The following is a 7,615-nucleotide window of genomic DNA, read 5'->3' as shown; positions in this document are numbered from 1 at the left end:
TGTGAGGACCTCAGCTGTCAGCCCAGGAGCTTTTGGGTTCAGGGCTCTCTTTTTTCTCATGATGTTCACATTTATAAAAGTTATGCGTTGTTCTTAAAGAAAATTTGGCGAAATACTGAAAAGTAGAAAGAAAAACACAATTTCACCTGTTTCTGCTTTCAAAAAAACTCTGCAAATGTGTCAGTACACCTCAAACTGTTGTAAAACTTGTAAATTCGAGGAAAATTTCTTTATTAACTGATTTTTTAGGACTGATGCTGAAGCTCCAATCCTTCAGCCACCTGATGTGAAAAGCCGACTCAATGGAAAAGGCTTTGATGCTGGGAAGGACGGAGGGCAAGAGGAGGAGGGGACGATAGAGGATGAGATGGTTAGACAGCACCACCGACTCAGTGGACATGAGTTTGAGCAAACTCCAGGAGATAGAGAAGGACAGGGAAGCCTGCCATACTGCAGTCCATGGGGTCACAAAGAGTCAGACAAAACTTTCCAACTGAACAACAACAAGTTTCATCAAATATGTTTTGGGGTCCTAAAAGTCACACGGTGAGGTCACGCAATATTGCGCTTAGGAACCAAGGTGGTTATTAATGTGCCTGGCACATACCAGGAGTCATTTCTCCCTGCAGTGGTCTGTAAGCAGCAAAAAGACAAGGCAGGACCTGCTCCATTGATTGGGAGGCTTAAGCTCTGGTCACAAATCTCTCTTGAAGACCAAAAGCTATTCCAATGTCTGTCCTTAATCTTTTCTGTTCCACTTCACTGTGTTCAGCAGAATCAAAGCAAAAAGTCAGCCAGAATCATCCCTGATAATAAAATAACTAATAATTATAGAACATCTTGTATACCCTATGTGTGGGTACATACATATATAGGGAGAGATTAACCAAAGATCCTCATGATTAACTACTGGATGCCTCTTCTAACAGAAGCATTCTCCAGCAACCCATCAGAACAGAAATCAAAGCTCCAGTGTGCCCCACCTGTCTTCTGTTCTCCAGCTCACATGCACATATCTGCTTTCCCAAAGCTACAGACAGAGGAGAGATAATTCTGTTAACCCTTAAAGTGATTCATATGAGCAGAACAGACGGAGACATTGAGTAGGAGGGTGTTTCCTTTGAGTTGAAGGAGGTATGAAGAAAAAAAAAATCTCATTACAATAATCAGATTGTTGGTACAAAGATAGAGTGACTTCAGGCAGGTCCCCAGCAAGGAGGCACTGAGCAAGGTTGGGCCGTGTCCTCTGGAATTAGAACAGCATTCTGTGTATCTTCCCACCTCTAAGATACACGTCACTCAGAAAACCAAGTGAGGAGAGCCTGTCATTAAGACAATCTGGGCAGAGCTGTGACTACAGATGAAATCGAGATGGAAACCCAACCTGCAGCACCAGTTCCCTGCTGGGGGCCAGAGCTTTCTCAGACTGCCTTTTTGTCCACCTGCTATATCTGAGCGGTAATGTGGCCTTAAGGTTTTGTGGGGAAGGCACCTGATAGAAAAAAATAATAATAATAATTTTTAAGTATTGCTGATATGGAATATTATTCAGCTATAAAAAGGGATGCGTTTGAGTGGGTTCTAACGAGGTAGATGAACCTAATGCGTATTATACAGAGTGAAGTAAATCAGAAGGAGAAAGACAAATATCATATATTAATGCAAGGATATGAACCTAGAAAGTAGTACTGAAGATCCTGCTAACAGGGCAGCAAAGGAGACACAGAAAAAAGGAACAGACTTTCAGACACAGTAGGGGAAGGAGAGGGTGGGATGATTTGAGAGAATGGCACTGAAGCACATATATTACCGTATGTAGAATAAACAGCCAGTGGAAGTTTGCTCTATGATGCAAGGAACCCAATGTCGGACATCTGTGGCAACCTAGGGGGCTGGGATGGGGAGGTAGGAGTGGGGATTCAAGAGGGAAGGAACATATGTATACCTAGGGCTGAATCACGCTGATGCATGGCAGAAACCATCACACTTTGCAACCCTAAGAGTCCTAGCTCGTGCTCATTAATTATGGTGGAATGTTCTAACTTGAAATATTTTTTATATAACCAAGGCAGACGTATGTGTTGAAGAAAATGTAAACATACAGGAGAAAATAATTTCACCACCCACAGGTAACAAACCTTAACACATTTTACTGTGTAACCCTCCAAACTTTCTTCTGTGCATATAAACCTGTTTGTTTCTTATAGATATAAAAGCTTTCTGCACAGAATGTTTTCTTATTTGACTTCTCAAGTAACTCAATCAATCAAATATGCATTTTTCCACATCAATAGAAACTGCTCCCTCAGCCTCATTCTTTGTCTTCAGGGTACTCCATTATATAGCATTTTCATTAGTTATTAATCAATTTTCTATGTTTACACATTTAGTTGCTTCCAAATATGGAATATTATAAGTGCTAAACATTTTCTTGGCAAAACTCTATTAGTCTTTGCCCTGCTTCATTCCGCATTCCTAGGCCAAATTTGCCTGTTACTCCAGGTGTTTCTTGACTTCCTACTTTTGCATTCCAGTCCCCTAAAATGAAAAGGACATCTTTTTTGGGTGTTAGTTCTAAAAGGTCTTGTAGGTCTTCATAGAACTGTTCAAGTTCAGTTTCTTCAGCATTACTGGTTGGGGCATAGACTTGGATTACTGTGATATTGAATGGTTTGCCTTGGAAAGGAACAGAGATCATTCTGTCGTTTTTGAGATTGCATCCAAGTACTGCATTTCAGACTCTTTTGTTGACCATGATGGCTACTCCATTTCTTCTGAGGGATTCCTGCCCACAGTAGTAGATATAATGGTCATCTGAGTTAAATTCACCCATTCCAGTCCATTTTAGTTCGCTGATTCCTAAAATGTCAACATTCACTCTTGCCATCTTTGACCACTTCCAATTTGCCTTGATTCATGGACCTGACATTCCAGATTCCTATGCAATATTGCTCTTTAAAGCATCGGATCTTGCTTTTATCACCAGTCACATCCACAACTGGGTATTGTTTTTGCTTTGGCTCCATCCCTTCATTCTTTCTGGAGTTATTTCTCCACTGATCTCCAGTAGCATATTGGGCACCTAATGACCTGGGGAGTTCCTCTTTCGGTATCCTATCATTTTGCCTTTTCATACTGTTCATGGGGTTCTCAAGGCAAGAATACTGAAGTGGTTTGCCATTCCCTTCTCCAGTGGACCACATTCTGTCAGACCTCTCCACCATGACCCGCCCGTCTTGGGTTGCCCCGCAGGCATGGCTTGGTTTCATTGAGTTAGACAAGGCTGTGGTCCTAGTGTGATTAGATTGACTAGTTTTCTGTGAGTATGGTTTCCGTGTGTCTGCCCTCTGATGCCCTCTTGCAACACCTACCATCTTATTTGGGTTTCTCTTACCTTGGGTGTGGGGTATCTCTTCACGCCTGCTCCAGCAAAGCACAGCTGCTGCTCCTTACCTCGGACAAGGGGTATCTCCTTACCGCCGCTGTTCCTGACTTTCAACGTGGGATAGCTCCTCTAGGCCCTCCTGTGCCTGCGCAGCCACCGCTCCTCGGGTTGCTCCTCCTGGCCGCCGGCCCTGGCCTCAGGCACGAGGTGGCTTCTCCCAGCTGCCCCTGACCTCAGACGTGGCGTGTCTCTTCCCGGCCGCCACTGGCCTCAGACGCGAGGTAGCTCCTCCCGGCCGCTGCCCTGACCTCAGACACCGGGTGTCTCCTCCCGGCTGCCACTGACCTGGGACAAGAGGTAACTCCTCTCGGCCGCCGCCCCTGACCTCAGACATGGGGTAGCTCCTCTCGGCCGCGCTGCGCTTAGTGCGCCAGCTGGCAGCCACCTGCGCAAGAGAAGACTCTACACATGGACATCACCAGATGGTCAACACCAAAATCAGATTGATTATATTCTTTCCAGCCAAAGATGGAGAAGCTCTATACAGTCAACAAAAATAAGACCAGGAGCTGACTGTGGCTCAGATCATGAACTCCTTATTACCAAATTCAGACTCAAATTGAAGAAAGTAGGGAAAACCGCTAGAACATTCAGGTATGACCTAAATCAAATCCCTTATGATTATACAGTGGAAGTGAGAAATAGATTTAAGGGCCTATATCTGATAGATAGAGTGCTTGATGAACTATGGAATGAGGTTCGTGACATTGTACAGGAGACAGGGCTCAAGACCATCCCCATGGAAAAGAAATGCAAAAAAGCAAAATGGCTGTCTGGGAAGGCCTTAAAAATAGGTGTGAAAAGAAGAGAGGTGAAAAGCAAAGGAGAAAAGGAAAGATACAAGCGTCTGAATGCAGAGTTCCAAAGAATAGCAAGAAGAGATAAGAAAGCTTTCTTCAGCGATCAATGCAAAGAAATAGAGGCAAACAACAGAATGGGAAAGACTAGAGATCTCTTCAAGAAAATTAGAGATACCAAGGGAACATTTCATGCAAAGATGGGCTCGATAAAGGACAGAAATGGTATGGACCTAACAGAAGCAGAAGATATTAAGAAGAGACAGCAAGAATACACAGAAGAACTGTACAAAAAAGATCTTCACGACCCAGATAATCATGATCATGTGATCACTAATCTAGAGCCAGACATCTTGGAATGTGAAGTCAAGTGGGCCTTAGAGAACAACACTACGAACAAAGCTAGTGGAGATGATGGAATTCCAGTTGCGCTGTTTCGAATCCTGAAAGATGTGCTGTGAAAGTGCTGCACTCAATATGCCAGCACATTTGGAAAACTCAGCAGTGGCCACAGGACTGGAAAAGGTCAGTTTTCATTCCAATTCCAAAGAAAGGCAATGCCAAAGAATGTTCACACTACTGCACAATTGCACTCATCTCACATGCTAGTAAAGTAATCCTGAAAATTCTCCAAGCCAGGCTTCAGCAATACATGAACCGTGAACTCCCTGATGTTCAAGCTGGTTTTACAAAAGGCAGAGGAACCAGAGATCAAATTGCCAACATCCAGTGGATCATGGAAAAAGCATGAGAGTTCCAGAAAAACACCTATTTCTGCTTTATTGACTATGCCAAAGCCTTTGACTCTGTGCATCACAAGAAACTGTGGAAAATTCTGAAAGAGATGGGAATACCAGAGCACCTGACCTGCCTCTTGAGAATCCTGTATGCAGGTCAGGAAGCAACAGTTAGAACTGGACATGGAACAATAGACTGGTTCCAAATAGGAAAAGGAGTATGTCAAGGCTGTATATTGTCACCCTGCTTATTTAACTTCTATGCAGAGTACATCATGAGAAACGATGGGCTGGAAGAAACACAAGCTGGAATCAAGATTGCCAGGAGAAATATCAATAACCTCAGATATGCAGATGACACTACCCTTATGGCAGAAAGTGAAGAGGAACTAAAAAGCCTCTTGATGAAAGTGAAAGAGGAAAGTGAAAAAGTTGGCTTAAAGCTCACCATTCAGAAAACTGAGATCATGGCATCTGGTCCCATCACTTCATGGCAAATAGATGGGGAAACAGTGGAAACAGTGTCAGACTTTATTTTTTTGGGTTCCAAAATCACTGCAGATGGTGACTGCAGCCATGAAATTAAAAGTTGCTTACTCCTTGGAAGAAAAGTTATGACCAACCTAGGTAGTATATTCAAAAGCAGAGACATTACTTTGCCGACTAAGGTCCGTCTAGTCAAGGCTATGGTTTTTCCTGTGGTCATGTATGAATGTGAGAGTTGGACTGTGAAGAAGGCTGAGGGCCAAAGAATTGATGGTTTTGAACTGTAGTGTTGGAGAAGACTCTTGAGAGTCCCTTGTGCTGCAAGGAGATCCAACCAGTCCATTCTGAAAGAGATCAACCCTGGGATTTCTTTGGAAGGAATGATGCTGAGGCTGAAACTCCAGTACTTTGGCCACCTCATGCGAAGAGTTGACTCATTGGAAAAGACTATGATGCTGGGAAGGATTGAGGGCAGGAGGAGAAGGGGACGACAGAGGATGAGATGGCTGGATGGCATCACTGACTCTATGGACGTGAGTCTGAGTGAACTCTGGGAGATGGTGATGGACAGGGAGGCCTGGCGTGCTGCAATTCATGGGGTCGCAAAGAGTCGGACACGACTGAGTGACTGAACTGAACTGAACTGAAGTGCTAATCATCCTTGTTCACATATCTTTCCAAACATGTCTGATTATTTACTTAGGTTTTTCTTTTTAGAAGAATTGTTGGGTCTAGAAGTTTTCATGTATTTATGGTTTTTATATATACTGCCAAATGGCCTTCCTTGTGCTATGGATAAGTTGTACCCTTTACATACACTTTTATTGTATAAACATTCCATTTTTCCTTTCATCTTCACTGATAGTTGATTTTATCCTGCCACCACCTCACAAGTTGAACAATGTTGTAAAAAACAGTGCTCTGTTTTCTTTTTGATTTCTTAAATTTCTAGTGAAACTGAATATTATTTCACAGTACATTGGTTTCCTAGGGCTATTGTAACAAACTATGATGATCTGGGTGGGTTAAAACCACAGAAATGTACTGTTTCAAGGTTATGGAGGCTGGAAGCCCAGAGCCAAGGTGTTGGTGGGATTGAGCCCACTCCCTCTGAAGGTTCTAGGGGAGGATCTGTTCCAGGCCTCTCTCCCAGCTTCTGGGAGCCTTCCTTGGGAGACTTGAGCTGTGTCTCTTTGCATGATCCTCTCACTGTGTATGTCTGTCTCTGGGTCTAAATTTCTCCTTTTTATAAGGATACCAGTCATATTTGGGGCTTCCCAGGTGGCACTAGTGGTAAGGAATGTACCTGCCAATGCAGGAGACATAAGAAACGCAGGTTCAGTCCCTGGGTCTGAGAGATAACCTGGAGGAGGTCACAGCAACCCACCCGAGTATTCTTGCCTGGAGAATCCCATGGACAGAAGATCCTGGTGGCTCAGTCCATAGGGCCACAAAGAGTTGGACTCGGCTGAAGTGACTTCGCACAGTCCTGTTGAATTAGGACCCATCCTAATGACCTTGCATTAACTGGTTACTTCTGGAAAGACCTTATTTCCAGATAAGGAGGAATCCAAGGTTCTCGGGGTTGGGACTTCAGTGTATCTTTTTTGTTACAATGCAAATCAGAACAACACTGTGTACTGACCACGTGTATTTCTTTTTTCCTGTGGTGAGCTGTTCACGTTCCTATTGAGTTGTCTCTTTCTTTGGTTGGTAGGGCCCTTTATATAAATGCTCTATCTGTCACATGTGCTCCTAATGCTTCCCTTGTGTGCATGCACACTTGCTTTAGTCATGTTGGATTCTTTGTGACCCCATGGACTGTAGCCCACCTGACTCTTCTGTCCATGGGATTTTCCCAGCAATAACCCTGGGGTGGGTTGTCATGCCCTCTCCCAGGAGAGCTTCCCAGCTCAGGGGTTGAACTCACATCTCCTGAGTCACAGGTGGATTCTTTACCACTGAGCCATCTGGGAAGTCCAACACAAAAGAGTCAACACAGCCAAAAATAAAATAAATATATGTATATTTTAAAATCACACAATGAATGTAAAAGTACAATCACAATAGATGTGCGAAAGAAAAAGGTCACAACACTCAGTGTATGGTCCATGTACCACCAGTAAGGGCTTTACCAGGAAGCTTACTAG

Source organism: Capricornis sumatraensis, chromosome 1 (assembly GCF_032405125.1).
Source record: "Capricornis sumatraensis isolate serow.1 chromosome 1, serow.2, whole genome shotgun sequence".
In the NCBI taxonomy this organism is placed as follows: Eukaryota; Metazoa; Chordata; class Mammalia; order Artiodactyla; family Bovidae; genus Capricornis; species Capricornis sumatraensis.
Note: the sequence above shows the minus strand (reverse complement) of the source record.